Below are 20,623 nucleotides of genomic sequence, written 5' to 3'. Positions count from 1 at the left end.
AGTATCTTTTGAATTGTCAGCACCATTCAAAACATTTCATATGATTTTGGCATGGACATCATTCCAGACCATCCATGTTGCTTTTCACTCTGTCCTCCTCATGCCTGAACCACATGAACAAACCAACTATATATTTTGAATTAGGGTCTGCAATATTTCTCAGCCCTGAAACAGATATGAGTTCCAAGATGCTTTTGTGCCTATGTAGCTATTGCTTTCTCCACCTCAACCTCCTGAGTTCCTTCCATGGGAATGGAAAACTGTCTCAAGCCCTGATTTATATCCCAGTTTTCTAAATAGGATTTCCTGTTTTCCCTGAGAATTGGACCCTCCATGTCTCCTGCCAATAGCTGGCTGGACTCCTCCTTCAACCCAGATGGACTCCCACACTCCAGAAGCCACACAATCCCTGTCCACCTGTCTCCATAGCATTACTGTGGGAAAACTCAGGCTGAGGGGCCCCAACCACGATTTGACTCTCAGGATATCAATTCAAGCCCAGATGGAGAACAAATTTGCTACATCAACTTGGATCTAAACCAGATTCCTGCCACCATCCTCATAGGCAAATGCTCTGCTGAGCAGGATTCCCCAGTCCTAGCACCACCATCTCTAACTTATTTTTCTCATGTTTTCAGCATGCCAAAAAACTGAGGATTCATCATGTCACATAACTTGCCCTACAAGGTTTATTATAATAAATACCTTTGGGAGCCTGATGCTCTCTTCTTTTCTCTCTGGCATCTTTCATTAACACAATGTCAATGAAAAGTACCCAGAGATGTACCCAGTATGATTCTAGGATACCCTAAGCTCATTTCTAATGCCTCATCAGCAAAGTAAAATGGGATTCTCTACAGTTATAACACTGAGTTAAAACAATGAAATTTGTATAGTTTATGCTGTTTGTGTAAGCCTGCTTGTGACACACTGTATTACCATAACAAAATACCACAGATTAGGTGGGTGGTTTAAGCAACATAAATGTATTTTCTCATAGTTCCAGAGGCTAGATATCCAAAATCAAGGTTTTGGTAGGTTTCAGTTTCTTCTGAGGCCTACATCCTGGCTTGTAGATGGCTGCCTTCTTGCTGTGTCCTAACATGTATTTTTCTTTGTGCAAGTACACACATGATATCTTTCTCATGTGTCAAAATTTTCTCTTATAAGGATACTAGTCAGTTTGTATTAGGACTCACCCTGTCTTATTTTAAATTAACTACCTCAACAATAAGGACCCACTGTATAGCACAGGAAACTGCATTCAGTATCTTGTAATATTTAATTGCCTCTTCTCCAGTTAGAGTGGCATTTTGAGGTACTGGTGGTTAGGGCTTCAACATACAAATTTTGGAGGGAATGAATGACAATTTAGACTATAACACACGTGAAATAATCTTCTTCACAAGGCCTTATTATATAGCTTAGAGGAATAAATCATCCATAATAGACCTATTTTAGAGGTTATTAAGTGGCTGAAAAAACTATTTCAAACTTTTAATCCTGACCTCACTGGGAACTTGTGAGATAATACTAATAGGTAAAGTGAGTAAAATTTTATATCACATCAAATCAGACTTCATGAAAAGGGGTGGACAATAGTGAAACTAGTTATTGTACCTTGATAAACCTCTAGTTTTTAAGTTGGTTTAACTGATGCTTCAGATAGAAATATCTGGATCTACCCATGTATGATGTTTTATTTATACTACAATCAATTATATCCCTTGAAATGTTTAATGAACATTTTTAATCACCAGATATTTTATGTTAGCCTGGAGTATGAACAAACAGAATATGAGTCGAAGAAGTAGTCTGTTCACTAACAACTATTACTGGTATAAAATTTTACAAGATCTGAGAAAAAGGACTCAATTTTTCTGGCTGATAAAATGATCAGAAAATGGTCAAGTATTCAAAAATAAATTCTATGCAAAGACCCATTTTCATGATGTGGTTTTTAAATATTGATTGTTCTCCCCACTGGCTAGGCCACTTGAAAAATGCCAAAGTTTCCTATCCCTCAAGTCAATCCTTCCAATTAGAGAAGGCACTGGCTAATTCTGAGTGTGGGAGAATTTTAGAATCCACACAGTAGGAAGGCTCCTTTGCACCTGCTGGCACCAGATGCATCTGTTTCCACTGCTGTGCAGGCTGCAAGGATACCTGCCTGGCACACAACACACCGAGGACCAAGAATAGGGAGCCTTCACTGCAGGCCCCTCTTTCCCACAGTGTTCCTGAAGCTTGCTCTATTAGCACTGTTCCCAGATCTTGGTCTCTCCTGTCCTCATGCTCCTTTTGTTTTGGCTCTCACCTGGGCTCAGCTTCTCTTTTTCCTTCCATCCTCAGACTGTAATGAAACTTTTTGTATAGAAATTTGCCCCTGGTAAGAGTATATCTGTAGAACAAATTCCTTGAATTGGACTTGTGGGGACTGTTCAGTATTTTTTTAATGTGTAAAGAAGAAGCAAAAGTGATGCACTAAGAAAACCTTTTGCTTTCCCCCTTCACTGTTGAAAGAGCACAGGTTTCTATATTACTCTAAGTTATATTAAGAACGTTTTTGGCCATGGGGAGGGCAAGAGGCAAAGGAGAGTCCAGAAGGGAAGAAAAAAAAGGAAAATAGAGAAAAGAAGTCAAGAGAAAACTGGAAGGTTTTCAGGCAAAAAAGAGGAACAGTTGGTAGGGAGGAAAAGATTTAAACTATGCCCAAGCACAGTGACATTCACGTCCAAAATTAAAATTATCTGCTGATTGTTGCTGAAAACCCACAACTCTTTTTTTAATCTTACTTTCACTATCATAGTCTTCTTAGACTGACATAATTACCTTTAGGGGTTTCATCAGCATTTGGCAAAATTACAGCATCTCAATTTCAAAAATGTTTTATTTCCAGAAAGGGACCTAAAGCCTCGTATTTTTTAACACATGGCAAGTGGTTAGCTGTTCACAACTTTTTACCTAAAGAGTGATATAATTAACCCGCATATGTTACATTCCCAGTACTGGATGTCCATTAATGATTTTTTTCTTAGAAATCAGACTTCATTTAATAATAAACTAGCATTTGAAATTACTATGTATTCATAATCCTAGCATCTTGGCAAATACAGCCAAGGTTCCCTTTCACAGACTAGCCTTCTGTTGTTCTCACTACATTTCACCCTGCAGCAGGTGACAGACAGTCCATGTGAGGATGAAAGTGGAGAAAAGCAAAAGGAATGTACTGCGTCGTCTTTGAAAGTAATTTATCTTTTGATTTCATGCTCACATAAGGAGATAAAAATGTCTGGCTATCTTAGGTAAGTGAGGTAAAGTTGAGTGAAGTGGCAAGCTCCTTGATCTCAATGATGATGGTGGGTGGGGAATGAGTCATTGTGGCTGCAGAGGAACAGGTGGTCCTTAGATGGTAGATTCAGAAGTTTAATTGTATCAGCTCAGTTGGGGAGATCAGGCCTTGGCAAAAGGAGAAATGTAACCCAATTCTGAATAGGCTGCTTTATAAACCTGTTGCAAATTGGTTAATTTACAATGAGAAACATGCTTTTGAATAAAATAATAGTTTTCTCCAGGATGAAGATTTAAAAAAGTAATAATAATTGTTTATGAAAATGCAACTATATGAGTTTAAACTCAGAAAAAGGGGGTTAACATGATAAAAACCATAGCACCTGCTCAGAAAACATAGTTTGTTACAGTTACTCATCTCCGCCTTTGCAGCATGAAACAGCCATGGAAAAGGCAAGCAAAGGAATGGGCAAGGCCATTTCCCACTAAACTTTATAAACCAAACAGGGAGCAAGCAGGCTCTGGCTTGAGTCTGCACTACAAGTCACAAGCACAATCATACATGAGATTCATCAAAACCCCTGAGGTTAGTGTTACCTATTTCACTGGGTGAAGAAACTGAGGCTCAGAGAAACTAATCGACTTACTAAAATAACACAAATAATAATGCTAATGAATTTTTCAAACCAGGACTTCCGACTTCAAATCAGATTCTACTACATCAAAGTTGGGTAGTCAGGAGGTAATTTTTTTGAGGTAATAGTAAAGTCTTCAAAAACTTTTCTTAATTCAGAATAAAGTGTTTTCTTCTAATCGCCAGGTTGTGTAAGGTGAAATTATCATTTTCTCCAAGAGAGAAATACCAACATATTAATCCTCGAACTCGAATATTTTTTAAAACTCTATCAAGATTTGAACACTTACTCACAATATGATTCAGCTGCACAAAGAAAATACCCTCTTAAATTCTTTAAATCTGCATTTATCTTTTTCATAACCTCTAATTATGGGTAGGAAGATTTTTTTTTTCAACTCACCAGTTAAACTGCTTCTGCCTTTTTTCGTTTCAGCAATCCTTAATCAGTCTTTTCAAAGTTAAACTCCTATTAGGACTTCTGAAAATTTGCCTCTTTCACAGAATTTTGTCTTTTAAGGTAAATGTCCAGTCTTTCAGATTTAACGCCTTAATGCTCTTAAGTTTATATGGGTGTGTGAGGGGGGTTGACGTTGTCCTCATAGCAGGGAGTAAAGGACACATGAAAAGACCGTGGAGAGATTCATTCAAGTCCATGAGGTATCACCTGGATCTCTATGGTCTCTTACACAGAGTATATGGAGTAGCTTGCTTCCCAGATTGGTGACTGCTGATGGGCATCTGGCTGTAACAGGCTTTTAGGGCGTCATGCTGGCACCACTGCCAGAAGCCATAGTACCACCATTTCACCCAAAGTCCTAACCTTAGGTGGCCACTCTGTCTTGACCCCAAGGCTCCGCTACCCATTTCATCACTCTTCATCGCTTTATTGGAGTATGCAGGAAATTCAGGGATCCCAGAATTGCTCTATGGTCCATCTATCTAGCTACCTTACAGCAGGATACACACAACCACTCCATGCCCCTATGCAGTGTGGGAGGTATCTGAGGGGTAGAGGCTGGAAGGCTCTCATTCAGTCTTTCAGAGAAGCACGACGCAGGCCCCTCATGCTCAGGAATATATCAAGTCAACCTTTCTTTTTTTTTTTTTTTTTTTTTTTTAAATTAAGGCAGTTAATAAGAGCCCTTACTCCTGACCTACTCACCCTCCTCTCTGTCCTTTCCTCTACCTTCCTCTCCCCACAAACTACCATGCCTGAAGCAACAGTTTCTTTCTCCCCTCTCACTCTCGCTCTCTGTTCCCACTTGTTAAGAACCTCACTTAATAGGCCTCACTCGTGTTATGCTTCATGAAGAGATAAACGAACCTAGAAAATCCTCCATTTTACCAAAGCCAGGCTTTCAAGTCTATTGTCTTCCTTAAACTTCTATCAGTGTCAGAGGTGAGTATTTATTCACTTTCTCTTTGATTTCCCCTTCTGCCATTCTTAATCCTTTCCTTAGGTAGATATATTCCTAAAATTGGCTAGGAAATTAAATGTGAATATTAATACATACACACATTTTAAAAATATAAATTCTATTACACATTCACCATTGCAGTATTTCCCACTATAATGACATATTTTCATAATTTTAAATTCCCATATTCCTAAAACTTCCATTGTTCATACTTTAAATTGTGTGCTTCCTGATGACCCAAAGAAATAAATCAGTATTTATTTCCAAACAGAGAGTTGGACTGCTGAGAGTATAAAATTTCAAAATGTATGGATTCTTTTAAGGTCAATAATAGAGAATGGCACATTTCCACTTCTTTAACAGATTGTATTTGATTCTCGTCCTCACTTTATAGACTCTTGGAAATAGGTGGGGGCGGGGGGGAGAGCTTATCTAGAAACTATCATGTAAGATAGCCCAGGCAGCATAACAGGTGTGTTTGGGATCCTCACATTCCCACACCCTAGATTAGAATTCAAGCCTCTGAACTAACACACTGCCCTTCTCTAAAACCTAAAAAAAATTAAATTTCAGGTCTCTGAGTGACAAGCAGTCTTAACTTTCTTGTGGCAAGGATCTTCTTAACTCTCTAGAGTCAAGACTGAAATAATTTCCTCCTCTTCATGGCATGATAATAACTGCCTTCTCAGATCCATTCAATTATATGACTATTTTAGAGGTAGAAAGTTTACTTTGTAATTTAAAATTTTTTTACTCCTTTTTCTGAAAGCACGTTAATTTGTCCCACTAATGCCTTATTAAATGAATAAATCAAGTATGATCCCCATGTATAGATGAGAAATCACATACAAGTTTTATGAAATATCCAGTGTGTACAAAGAACTGCAATTAGAATCCAGTTTCCTAAATTTTAGAAGAGTTCATGGCCATTATTTCAAACCACTCTTCTTTTTACATTGTTTCCACAATTTTTTGTTCACCACATAAGGAATTATTAGAAAGAGTTATTTAGTCTGTTCTTAACCTTCTATTTCTGAGCCCAACTTCAAATGCTTATGTAGGAGAGAAAACTGTTAGCTTATCAGGATAAGGATTTTATAATTTTACTATGAAGTTTTCTTTGGGGAATTGTATGACTATGTTATTTTCAAATCTGCATTATGAGTCATGTGATAATGAGGAGTTTGTCCTTGTCATGTTTCTAATTAAAGTTTTCTCTATAGCTCCTTTTTCTGACACTTGGATCATTTTTGTGATATTTGAGCCTTTCTAACATTTCTATTCATTAGATAAACTCAACAGTCTCATAAATTTTCAAATATTGCTTCATATTTTACCCAAGTATACTAATCCTTGATTTTACTGTTTTTCCTTTATTACTCTTTTCCTACTTGCTTTCTATGTGCTATAATTTTCATACCAAACTTTATTACAAACTCTCATCTCACAACATATGTTTACTTCTGAATTTACATCTTGCCCTGTATCTTGAAAATATAACCAAGTATTTTTAAATTCTAGAAACAAAAGATAAGACATCAACATTACATTCAAGCTATCAATGATTAAATTACCTCTGGCTTAATTCAAATTATGGTATGTGGCAAATTCATGCTGCAACACACAATTATTGAATCTTTGTATACACAGTGACATCCAATACACTATTTATAAGACAGTTAAGTGTTTCCTAGTCATGAGATAAAAGAAATATATTGTTAGCAAGTGTTACTTATTGAGTAACTAGACTGCCTCATTACAGGTCCGAGAAGAAAAAAAAAAAAATGTAATGGGGGCAAATGCAGTTGTGTAGAAAGAAATTCCACTTTCTGAGGAATCTTAACACTTTCAGATCCCACTTTTCTTAGTGAGATACTGAAAAGCCCTGACCTGTCTCTCACTCCACTCCACACTCCTTTTCAGGAACTAGAATTTATGAGGTAAGGTAGGCCCTGCATTTTGCCCACCTTCTTAGAGTTCCCTTGCACTTCTCACAGTAGTACATCCTTTCCGCCTTGTTCATGACCTGACAACTCAAAGTTCTCATTTTCCTAGTGAATAATAGTTAGGTACTGACTTAAATTACATGAATATCTGTATGTATTTTTTCTATAAAAGCAGAAATGGAGGCTATCTTTTCCACCACTAAACTGCTAATGCCTAGCACAGAGTCTGGCTGTGTGCTATCTACACGTTTGTTACATGCTTCACATAGTGATGCTATTCACAGGCAAAAGAGACTCCTAGAATTTTTTAAAAATTAATTCTTTTAATCATGGACTTGGAGAAGAGACTTGTGGTTGCCTGATGGGAGGGGGAGGGAGTGGGAGGGATCGGGAGCTTGGGCTTATCAGACACAACCTAGAATAGATTTACAAGGAGATCCCGCTGAATAGCATTGAGAACTATGTCTAGATACTCATGGTGCAACAGAAGAAATGGTGGGGGAAAAACTGTAATTGTAATGTATACATGTAAGGATAACCTGACCCCCTTGCTGTACAGTGGGAAAATAAAATAAAAAAAATAAAAAAAATAAAAAAAATTAATTCTTTTGATTCCTATATACATATAAATGTGCTATGTTTCTCTTTTAATAAAGCAAGATGTTTTTATTCATAATATTCTCAACATTCTCATTTATAAAATCTCTCCTACCTTTCTTTCCCTTGGCTATATGATTTTATGAACAGCAAGAAAGATCTTTCTGTTTTTTCACATCTGCTTGCTGATTCAAACTCCCTCCAGTTTTAGTTCTCTCACTAAAAAAAAAAAAAAAAAAATGGTGAGCAAGTAAGAAACAACCTCTTCCTCATAGTATGATTATGAGGATTAAATGCAGCAATGCATACAAAGCCTTGCTCCAGAGCAGATTTATTTTTAAAATGCCTACAGGGCATTCCCAATGCTCAATAAACATCAGTTGCCTTTTTTCTCCTTCTCTTTTTGTTCCAGCTGCAAAAGGAAACACCATCTATTCTAAGACCTCCTTAGGCTAAAATGAGATTCTCTGTTTAAACAAAGCCCTTCTCTAAATAAGAAAGTAACCAAAGTCACAGGGTTGTGCTAAGCACAAACAGCAGTTGTATAGGTGATGGAGAGCTGAAGTCAGCTCAATAAATCATGAAAGAATACAAAGTTTAACAAAGATGAGTTTAATTGGAAACTGTAGTATCTCCATCTGCTCCAACATCTTTTATTGAGTCTCAATTATTATTGCCTGAGGCAGATAAGCTTTAGACTAATCTGAATGAAGTGAGGTGTAACATTAATTGTTACATTTGAACTCTTACCAGATTAGAAACTGTGCAGCTACACATACGCCACATAATAGCTTTCAGATCCTCTTTTTTTCCCCTATTTTCAAGAGATTATTCTATCTAGGGTGTTTTGGCATGCTATTAAAAAAAAAATCTTGCACAGGATAAAATGTTTCCTAGAACTTGGTTTCATGTGAGAGAAAGGGATACAGATCTACCAGTCTAGTATATAGCCACATGCAACTCATTTTACCTTCCCAAGTGCAGATGAGAGACATAAAAATACTACCTTTTGCCATAAAAGGAAAAAAGAAAGAAAGAAAAAAAGCTGTCCTTGGAAGAACTGATCACCAGGGACAAAGGTAAATTCAGTGAAAGGAGAAAACGAACCAACATTTAGGAAGTAAGAGGTCAGCCACAAAACTCTATTCGTAGGAATTATTATTCATATTTAATAAATAGGCTCGTGGAGGTTAAGTGGAAGTCACCAGCTAGTAAACGGATGAGCAGAGATTTAAACTCAACTGGGTTGGATTTTTTTCCTTTCAAATATGGTTCATTCTACTGCTCCTCCCTGTTTTATGAGCAACAAACTTAGAGGACTGTTGTTAGAATCAAACTGATAATGTAGATGAAATGTGCTTTAAGGGTTGAAGGGTGGAGGTGTCTAGTCGACATACGGACATACCTCAATCCAGTTTCTCCATCAGTAAAATGGAATGTTACAAAAATAAAACTGGAGAAAGTTTTAAGGACACTTTGGAAAGTTAAAAACTATGATGTTTCTCAATTTTATATGCTTATTTATAGTAAAGAATCAGAAAGCCTCTTACATGGAGACCCTTCTTCCTTTCCTCCTATCTTTCCTCCTCACTGCTCTTCCCCTTCTCCTATCACAAAGTCTCGTGTACATATAGTTGAAGAGAGTGAAGCTTAAAACAAATATCCAAGAAAATAAAAAGAGAAGGTAAAGAGGAGAGCACTTAAAATCTTCAGGGAGAAATAAACCTGTGTTTCATATCTTGGGGCAATGTTCTCAGAATTCTCCCAGAATTACAATAATATCATTGCTTATTTGATTTATAAGCTTCCTTAAGAACAGAGGTGGTATCATAAAGTTTTTTGTATTCCCAGCATCTAGCACAGTGAAGAACACTTAAATATTTATTCTTGATAGGCAATACATGTGCCCGTGCACACACACACACACACACACGCAAACTGATAGTGAAGTCCTTGTGTTTAAGAATTTTGTTGTACCTATCTTGAGATAACTGAGGCAACTATGATAAGCTATAAAAAGCATATTAGGAGTCCTAGATTTTGAAAGAGGAAACCAGAATTACAAATTCGAATTCATAGTCCAATAGGGGAGTTCCCACCATAGCACAGGAGGGTAACGATCCTGCATTGCCAAAGCTGTGGCATGAGTTGCAGCTGCTGCTGCTGGGATTCGGCCCCTGGCCTGGGAACCTCCATACACCACAGGTTCAACTGAAAAAAAAAAAAGGCCAATAGGTAGGGGAAACCATAAAATTATGGTGTCAACAAAGTCAGGAAATATTTTTATTTCAATGAGAGAATAGATAGTGTAAAACTGACCCTACAGTGAGGTCAAAAAATATATATAAGAAAATGTGTCCACAGTGTTTTAAACAACAAGGAGAATATCAGCAGCCTTCTCAAAAGCAATAAATTGATTCAGTCTTATAATATGATTATAGTTTCACTTACTAAAAACGTCTAAAATGTCTAAATCATCTCACATTTTATTTACATGGAAAACCAAGTTGCCATAATCAATACATTCATTCATTCAACCAACAAACTGAGCATACACTAGCTTTGTGTGTGTGGGTACCAGGGATAAAATGTAGATAAGTATAACGGACTTTCAGGGCACTATTCAACTAATTTACCTTTTTTTCTTTTCAGACTTTTATTTGTATCAAAATAATTTTGAGGAAACTTTGGAAAACATTCCTTTGAGTTTTCCTTATGTGTGAGTGAAATTGAATCATATACTATTTTAGACAAAGGTATCTACATTTTTATAGGCTTCAAAGAACTCTAATGCACGTCAGTGTTTTAAACTACTAATACATCAGCCCTCTAATAGTAATAATATAAAGGTAAACCTATGGTTTCTATTCCTATTTCAGCAAGATGGAGAAATAAAATGACCTGAATAGTCTCAAAGTCAAACATCACATAGAATATAATATATAGCTGACTTTTCAAGAAAGAGAAAAATACTTTTACATCTGGATAGAATGTATAGGATGAAAAATACCTCGGTTGTAGTGATAATTACCAAAAAACCAAAGTGAAGTAATAGTCATATTTTCAATGTGACAAAGAAGTCTAGAAAACTGAGATCCTCCATGCCTGAAGGCAGGTATCTGGTCTAGGTACAGCTGACTAAGGAGAAAGATGATAAAGATGAAATGATTACATGGGAATGAGAGAGGTCAGACAAGCCTTGAATGAAAGTGTAAACTGAACTGGAGTACAGAAAAGTCCCAAGTACAAGAACAAATTGTTGAGCCTGAAAATCCTCTTCACCAACTCTACTCTCAAAATTCTGCAAAGAGAGTTTCAGTGGAGGAACAACTAGAAATACAATCCATGCATTCCCATGATGACTGAATGGCTGAGTCCTATAGGTATAGAATCCAAAGATTAACCAATGTATTTGAAGCTGTAGTCAACTCAGTCCCAGCTCAAATGCTTATGAGATTTAAAGAGAATGAACACAATCTAATAAAACTGTAACCAGATTCAGCTCAACACAGGAAAAGGACTCAACTCTATGGACTACAAAACAGACAATATGGTACCTCAATCTCTACTTTTTATGCACCATATCTGGAATAAAATTTTTAAAAAATAAAAGGAAGGAAATTCAAGTCTAAGTAACAAAGAACTGATGGTACAAATAGAAAAGAAACAGTAAGATGATACTTATACCAAAATCACACTGATATCTATGTTAAATGTAAACAGACAAAATATTCCCAACACATCATCACACTGGACTAAAAAGTCAAGAACCAACTGAATGTTGTTTGCAAGAGACATGCTTTAAATTTAAAGATACAAATAGATTAAAAGGAAGAGAAAATCATAATCATAAGAAAACTGAAGTAGCCATATGAAAATACAAAATAAACTTTAAGCAAGAGGTCTTACCAGAGAAAAATAGGTAATTTTATAGGGATAAAGATCCATCTATCAATGAAAAAAATAATAATCCTAAAGGTATGTGTGTGTATATACAACTTTAAAATACAGGAAGCACAAGGATATAATCTCACCAGTGGACAGAACAAGGTGAACAGACCAATGAACTACAAGTTAGATCTGCTGCTAGGCACTTTGAAATTGTTGTGTCCAGGGACCAGAGACTTTACTGGGGTATCCTTGGGAAAGGTAAGACAGGATAAGAAATAGTTTAGGATTGGCAAGTTTGAATAATTTTGGTCAGCTTTGGGCTAGAGGGGTGTTGTCTTTTTTCATGTTACCCAACCCTGAGCTGATAAAGGCAAAGGGATATTGTCTCCTGGGGTGCATGGGTCAGACAGAGTCCATAAGGCTCTGGACTGGTTAATTCACATATCAAAAGCATGCTCCCTGACGAGTCCTTTGCTATTTCTAAGGACTGGCTAGCCAGGGGAGGGGGAGACTCTCCCTAGCCAGAAAAGTTTTTTCACAATATCAAAACATCATAATATACTTTGAAAAAATAAAATATATGTACGTACGTGTAAATTATAATACTTCAAAATATAGACTCTGAATTCAGACTTACAAGCTGACACCACTTAGACTACTTTTAGTCAGTGACAGTTGACTGAGTCAGGGTCTCAAGAACTTTTCTAGTCAAGAGGCAGACTACTGATCCACTATCCAATGGAACAAGAATTAATTCTATAGAAATAAATTGAAGAGGGAAATTTCACTGTGATTATTTGGAGTATTTTGGTATAATTTTTAATACTAAATTTTTATAAATACATGAGAAAAGTTTTCTCTAAGATATAGCCAACCATCAATTTAATAATTGTTTTTGTAAACGGAAATGAAACACATTCAAATAACCTTTGATCTTCCACTGACCTGCCAAGAATGCAAACACTTTGACTGCCTCTTCTTACATTCAATGTAAATATCATTTGCATAAGTTCTATAAGAATAAGTCCTTTCTACAAGGAAATAATTAGACAAATCAACTATGAACCAAAGTCATTTAACATTATTCTCTTTTAGTTAAAGGAATGACAGACCCAATATTACAGTAGAAGGATTGACTTTACACATGGAGTCAGCATGGACAAAGCCCTCGCAAGAAAATATGCCTAGTATCTGAATCACAAAAGGGAAAAGGTCACTTCCTAGCAAACTAGGAACCATAGCAAAATCTGAGAATTTCTAACAGAAGTAATTCATCCAAAAGAAATATTTCAGGTGACATCTGATGAAGGGAGTTTCTTAGGCTTGTCTTTATAGCCTCAAGATAGAAGAGCAAATCAAAAAGGATTTAAAATTTTCAATCCAAAAATCCTTATAAATATTTCAGGCTGCAGTAAATTCTTTAGACTCAGTAGTTGTGGTCTATACTATATGGCTCAAGATTTGCAGGGAATCCTTTAAAAAAAAAAAAAAAAAAAAAAAGAGTTCCCGTAGTGGCATCGTAGAAACAAATCCGATTAGCAGCCACGAGGTTGTGGGTCCAATCCCTGGACTCACTCAGTGGGTTAAAGATCTGGTGTTGCCGTGAGCCGTGGTGCAGGCCAGCAACTGCAGCTCCGATTGGAACCCTAACCTGGGAACCTCCATGTGCCGCAGGTACAGCCCTAAAAAAAAGAAAAAAGAAAAAAGATTTGCAGAGAAAATGTGGAGACATATATAATTAGTACTATTGATGCATCTTAGTTAAGGAACCAAACTAGATCTAGTAAGACTAGATATTTTTATGATCAGAAATAAATTTTAGAGGAGTTCCCATCATAGCTTAGCGGACACAAATCTGACTAGTATCCAGAGGATGTGGGTTCGATCCCAGGCCTCGCTCAGTGGGTTAAGGATCCACTATTGCTATGAGCTGTGGTGTAGGTTGCAGACATGGCTTGGATCACACGTTGCTGTGGCTGTGGCGTAGGCCGGCTGCTGTAGCTCCAATTCAACCCCTAGCCTGGGAACCTCCATATGCTGTGGGTGCAGCCCTAAAAAGACAAAAAAAAAAAAAGAGAGAGAGAAAGAGAGAACAAACTTCAGAAATTATTTATAGTGACAGGGGATTAGAGAGAGGAATATTGCTGGGGAAAAAAAATCCAAGACATGGAAATAGATAAAAGAGTATATTAGGTATCCTTTCAGTGGAGTACCAGGCATTGCCTAGTGAACCCTCTAATTATCTGGTTCTATAGGAGCATACATGTTTCATTAACTTTCTATTGACTGAGCAATTTTATAATTCTATAGTTGTAGTGATTAAGCTGTAGAAAACTGATAGCCCTGAAAAGGATTCCGAGCAATAAAATAATCCCTATTTATAACAATGTAAAGCAATTTCTTTTAATAGAGAATATAAATCTTTATAACTCAAATTCTCATATGAAACAGTTAAAAATTCTTCATTACTTCATTAATATGTTAAATAATAATCCTTGACATATGTTTATTTTAAAATGTTTTAGAATATATAGGCAATACAAAGATTGGAAGAAATATTCATAACATAGCTAACAAAGGAATATATAAAGCACTACTAAAAATCAATAAGAAAAACACCAACCAAATGAAAAATAAAAAGGAAATTCACTTGAAAATATTTCTCACATACATGTATATGTCGGCAATTTCCAGGCCAAAAAAGCACATTAAAAAGATACTAATCATTTTCAGTCATCAGATGAGGAATTATATACTCAGAAAAATTTTTTAAAAGACTGACAAAACGAAATGTTGGCAATGATGTGGAATAAATAAAACTCAAACTCTGTGGATAGGAAAGCAAAATGGTATAACCATCTTGGAAAAGAATTTGGCAGTTTCTTATAAACTTAAACACACACTTTATCCACACCCTAGCAATTCCTAGGCATTTGTCCAAGGAAAATAAAAACATATGTCCATGAAATAAGTTGTACATAAATTTACATCGTGGCTTTACTCACAGTGGCCAAAATTGGAAAGAGCCCAAATACCCATCAAAAGGATAAAGCAAATTTAAATTATGCTATATTCATAGTTTTCAACAATTAAAAAAAAAGTATAAATATTATTATTTTGAGTTAATGAAGTCATACACAAAAGAATACTCACTGTTTCATTCCATTTTTATAATGTTCAAGGACAGAAAAAATAATCTGTGGTCACAGAAATCATAACAGTGATTTTCTCTTTAGAAAGAGTGAGGATTGACTGGGAAGCAACAAGGCAAAAGTTTCTGATAAGATAAAAATATTTTATATTTTGATCAGGAGATGGAAGTCTAAATTACATGAATGCATAAATTTATCAAAACTCTTCAAATTTATTTTCTGTCCTTACACCAATACTTCATTTTGTGTTAAACATTGCTGCCTGGCAATATGTTTTTCAATTACTTTATTTTTTAAGATCATGTTAACTCTTGCCTATTTTATATTCTTTGTATCAGAATGCAAACTTCACAAAAAACTGTTAGGATTTTGAACAATATTGTTTTGAATTTATAGCTTAGATTAGAGAAAACTGAAATCTTAACAATGTTGAGTTTTCTGATCCATAAACACTGTATGTTGTTCCACTTATTATGGTCTTTAAAATTGTTTTTTAATCTGTTGTATGTTCAGGGGAAAGATCTTTCATTGTATTTATTTTTAGATATTTAATATTTCATACTATTTTAAATACTGTTACTAGTATATAAAATGTAAAATAAATTTATATTTACATTTTTAGGAAAAATGCCAAATTCACTTATTAATTCTAGTGTTCTCAGTGAATTCTTTTGGAATTTTCTCTGTACAAAAACCATGTCACTTGAAGAAAAAAACTGTTTTAATCCATACTTTCAATATTCATGAATAATAAATTTCATGAATAATAAACTTCATCTGCCCCACTGTACTGATTAGAACCACAAGTATAAAATATATTCTTATCTCACTTCAGACTGAACCCGCATCCTCATAGATATTAGCTGGGTTTGTTAACCACTGAGACACTACAGGAACTCCTCATTTCAGACTTTAATAAGCAAAGCATTCAATATTTTACAATTAAGCATTCAATTAAATATATTAAATATTATATCTATTTAAATGTTCATAGATACTATTTTCATATTGAAAAAGTTCTCTTCTATTCTAGCTTACTGAAATTTTCTTGCATGAATATGTGATTAATTTTATCAAGACTTCCTGGTTTTCTAATGAGATAATTAGGACTTTTTGATTTGGTTAATTTGGTCAATGTAATGGTTGAGGTTATCAAAAGTTAAATAAACATTGCTAAAAAAAGGAGACAAGATGGTGGAAGAGTAGGGGGACACGCTCGCCCTCTCCCACAAACACAACAAAAAAAGCACATCTACAGAATAAATGGTTCATACAAAATAGCAACCAATCGCTGGCAGAAGAACCTAAACTCCAATAACGGCAAGAAGTTCGTGACATTACTAGGCAAAACAAGAGAAAAGAGGAGAGTGAGAGAAGGTGAATCCGAGCTGGACGGGCGCTCCCGAAAGGGAACTGAGGAGGAGAAAGGGATCCCGCACCCTGGAAAGTCACCTACACGGGGGAAAGATCAAACGAACCGGAGGAATCTCCAGATGCAGAGAAGAGTGTAGCAGTAAGTTGGAGTACGGAAAAGCTGATCAAGAACCAAACGGACCAACTGAACTACGGGCACAATCACCAAAAATTGAGATGCCTGGGTGGGGGCTGGGCACCGAGCCCTCGGCTCCAAAGGTTAGTTCCCGGGAAAGAGCTGGGGGGCGCGGGGCGGAGCGCAGACTGCTTGGGAGGTCTAGAAACTGGTCTGTCAAGTTTGACAAGGCAGAGACTGCCTGGGAGACTAGAAAACAAAGCTGTCGCAGAGGAAGGGAGCAATACCCTAGGGGCAGGGAAGTGGAAAGCCACATCAGAGGGAACCTGGGAGAAGAGCCTGGTCTGCCCCCTTGCTGGGGAGGGGAGAGAAGAAGGGGTGGGTCCCCATAGAATACTCCCAACGCCACAGCAAGCTTACAGGCCCACTAGCTAGCAGAAAGCTGTGCTTCCCAGTGCATCCCCTCCCCCCACCCCCACCACCCCTATGCTCTCACCAGAACTGGGGCTGCCTGCCATCTGGGAGGGTTGGCCTCAACAATTGCCTGAAGCTTACCACCCCAAGGGCTGTCCCTGCACAGGCCTGCTTACCCTTTGGAGAGGCTGTACCTCCCCAGAGCAGCACCAAACACCACCAGCACCCGAGAAAAGGCCTGAAGCCCAGAAAATCTAGAACAAGACTAGCTAGGCCATGAAAATATCTGCCTAATTCTCGGACGGTTTTTCTGAGTTGGGGTGCCCCGGGGAGGAGCCTCTTGGGTTTTCAGCGGCCCTGCTACCCGCCCAAGCCCCCAGGGGGTGCTGGGATCTAGCGGATCAGCTGCATAGGACTGCCAGCTCCAGGCAGGAACCCCTGCAGCCCAGAAAAGCTGCAACAAGCTTGGCCGAGCCGGGAAAAGATCTCAGACGGTCTTTCTGAGTCAGGCTGCCCCGGGGAGGAGCCTCTTGGGTTTTCAGGGCCCTGCTACCAGCCCAGGCCCCCAGGGGGTGCCCCACTCCTGCGGAATAGCTGCTCAGCACCACGAGCCCCCTGGAAGAGCCCCTGCAGCCCAGAAAAGCTGCAACAAGCTCGGCCAGACTGTGAAAAGATCCGCCTACATTCTCAGGCTGTCCTTCTGAGTTGGGCTGCCCTAGGGAAGAGCCTCTTAGGTTCTCAGTCACCCAGATATCTGCCCCAGCCCCCAGGGGGTGCTGCACTCCTGAGGAACAGCTGCCCAACACCACCAACCCCCTGCAAGAACCCCACAGCCTAAAAACACCAGAGCAAGCTCTGTATGACCAAGTGAAATCTGCTACCATCGTTGTGTGGACCTCCCAGTCCTGTCCGCCCACAGAAAGTCCTCCTTTGCTTCAAAGAAACACTGTTAGCCCCATCAACACTCCAGAAAAGCTACACTGCCTCAAAAAAGATTGACCAACAATGCCAGCTCTCAGGAAACATTCCACGGCAGTGACAAGGCAAACACTGCCCGATCACAGAGAGTACAACTCCCTCAGGAGAAAGAAAACAACAAGCAAGAGGAAGAAGCTGAGAAACCACCCCCAGTCAAACCAACAGGAGAACTCACCTCAAACAGTCAACAATGAAACAGATCTCTGCAGTCTGACAGACCTAGAGTTCAAAAGATAAATAGTGAAAATACTGAAGGAATTAAGAGAAGATATGAACAGTAATGCAGATACCCTCAGAAAGGAACTAGAAAATATAAGGAGGAGCCAAGAAAAACTAGAACATTCATTTGCAGAGATGCAAACTGAACTAAGGGCAGTAAAAACCAGAACGAATAATGCAGAAGAACGAATCAGTGATATGGAAGATAGAATAATAGAAATCACCCAATCTGGTCAACAGACAGAAAACCGAATCAAAAAACTGGAAAGCAATATAAGAGACCTATGGGATAATATAAAGCGGGCCAATCTATGCATAATAGGGATTCCAGAAGGAGTAGAAAAAGATAAGGGGATGGAAAATATATTTGAAGAAACTATCGCTGGAAACTTCCCAAATCTAAAGGATACTGGGTTCAAGATACAGGAAGCACAGAGGGCCCCAAACAAACTGAACCCAAACAGACCCACACCAAGACACATCATAATAAAAATGGAAAAGTTAGTGATAAAGAGAGGATCCTAAAGGCAGCAAGAGAAAAGCAGAATGTTACCTACAAGGGAACCCCCATAAGAATATCAGCTGATTTCTCTACAGAAACACTACAGGCCAGGAGGGAATGGCAAGAGATATTTAAAGTGCTCAAAGGAAACCAAAAAGAAAACAAAAAGACAACTTACAGAATGGGAGAAAATAGTTTCAAATGATGCAACCGACAAGGGCTTAATCTCTAGAATATATAAGCAACTTATACAACTCAACAGCAAAAAAACCAATCAATCAATGGAAAAATGGGCAAAAGACCTGAATAGACATTTCTCCAAAGAAGATATACTGATGGCCAACAAACACATGAAAAAATGCTCAACATCGCTGATTATAAGAGAAATGCAAATCAAAACTACCATGAGATACCACCTCACACCAGTCAGAATGGCCATCATTCAGAAGTCCACAAATAACAAGTGCTGGAGGGGCTGTGGAGAAAAGGGAACCCTCCTGCACTGTTGGTGGGAATGTAAACTGGTACAGCCACTATGGAGAACAGTTTGGAGATACCTTAGAAATCTATACATAGACCTTCCATATGACCCTGCAATCCCACTCTTGGGCATCTATCCGGACAAAGCTCTACTTAAAAGAGACACATGCACCCGCATGTTCATTGCAGCACTATTCACAATAGCCAGGACATGGAAACAACCCAAATGTCCATCGACAGAGGATTGGATTCGGAAGAGGTGGTATATATACACGATGGAATACTACTCAGCCATAAAAAAGAATGACATCATGCCATTTGCAGCAACAGGGATGGAACTAGAGATTCTCATCCTGAGTGAAATGAGCCAGAAAGACAAAGACAAATACCATATGATATCACTCATAACTGGAATCTAATATCCAGCACACATGAACATCTCCTCAGAAAAGAAAATCATGGACTTGGAGAAGAGACTTGTGGCTGCCTGATGGGAGGGGGAGGGAGTGGGAGGGATCGGGAGCTTGGGCTTATCAGACACAACTTAGAATAGATTTACAAGGAGATCCTGCTGAATAGCATTGAGAACTTTGTCTAGATACTCATGTTGCAACAGAACAAAGGGTGGGGAAAAAAATGTAATTGTAATGTATACATGTAAGGATAACTTGATCCCCTTCCTGTTCAGTGGTAAAGTAAAAAAAGAAAGAAAGAAAGAAAGAATAATATTCAAAAAAAAACCATTGCTTCCTCAGAATAAAACACACTTGTCATATATGTTAAAATATTTTATGTATTACTGAATTCATTTTTTTTTAATTGTGGCCAAAATAGTCACACATGACATCCACCCTCCTCTCAAACTTTAAATTGTATAGTGCAGTAACTACAAGCACAATGTCATACACCAAGTATCTAGAACTTTCATATCTTGCATAACTGGAACTCAATACCCATTGAACAGCAACTCTCCATTTCCTTCTCCCCCACATTCCTGGCAACTACACTACTACTATCTGCTCTATGCTTTCAATAACATCAAGTAAGTGGAAGCATGCAGTGTCTGCCCTTGTGTTACAGACTTATTTCACTTGGCAGAATGTCTTCAATGTTCATCAATAATGTTGATAACAATTTTCTTTTTTATATCTAAAAAGTTTTCCATTAATACATACATACAAAATTTTCTTTATTCAGGCATCAGTGAACATTTAGGTCATTTCCACCTCTTAGCTACTGAGAGTAATGAGGCAATGAACATGGAAGTGCAAATATCTCTTCAAAATCCTGATTTCAATTATTTTGGATAAATACCCAAAAGTGGGACAGCTAAATCATAAGATAGTTCTATTTTTAGAACTTTGTGTTTTTTTACAGCTTTGTTTTAAAGCCTATTTTGACGAATATAAAAATAACTATCCCAGATTTCTTTCGGTTTCCATTGATAATGGAATATATTTTTCCATCTTCACTTTCGGTCTTTGTGTGTTCTTATATCTGAAGTGAGTTTCTTGTAGGTGGCGTATAGATGGGTCTTGTTTTTTCATCCATTTAGCCACTCTGTCTTTTAACTGGACAATTTTGCTCATTTACATTTAAAGTAATCGTT

General features: G+C 37.5%; 1 long non-coding RNA gene across 6 annotated transcripts in view; it reads right to left on the bottom strand.

Moving 5' to 3' along the window:
- LOC102158095 (uncharacterized) overlaps positions 1-20,623 on the bottom strand; it is an 899,417-nt gene that overhangs the window by 569,190 nt on the left and 309,604 nt on the right. For all 6 annotated transcript variants that reach the window (XR_014824908.1, XR_014824905.1, XR_014824906.1 and 3 more), the window contains one exon: positions 8,005-8,108. This is a non-coding gene — a long non-coding RNA (uncharacterized LOC102158095). The remainder of the gene's footprint in view (positions 1-8,004; positions 8,109-20,623) is intronic.

Source organism: Sus scrofa, chromosome 13, assembly GCF_054392235.1.
Source record: "Sus scrofa isolate SSC_HxYL_T2T_F1_AM1 chromosome 13, Sscrofa_HxYL_maternal_Yorkshire_Landrace_v2.0, whole genome shotgun sequence".
Classification (NCBI taxonomy): Eukaryota; Metazoa; Chordata; class Mammalia; order Artiodactyla; family Suidae; genus Sus; species Sus scrofa.
Note: the sequence above shows the minus strand (reverse complement) of the source record. Positions and strands in the feature narration are given on the sequence as shown.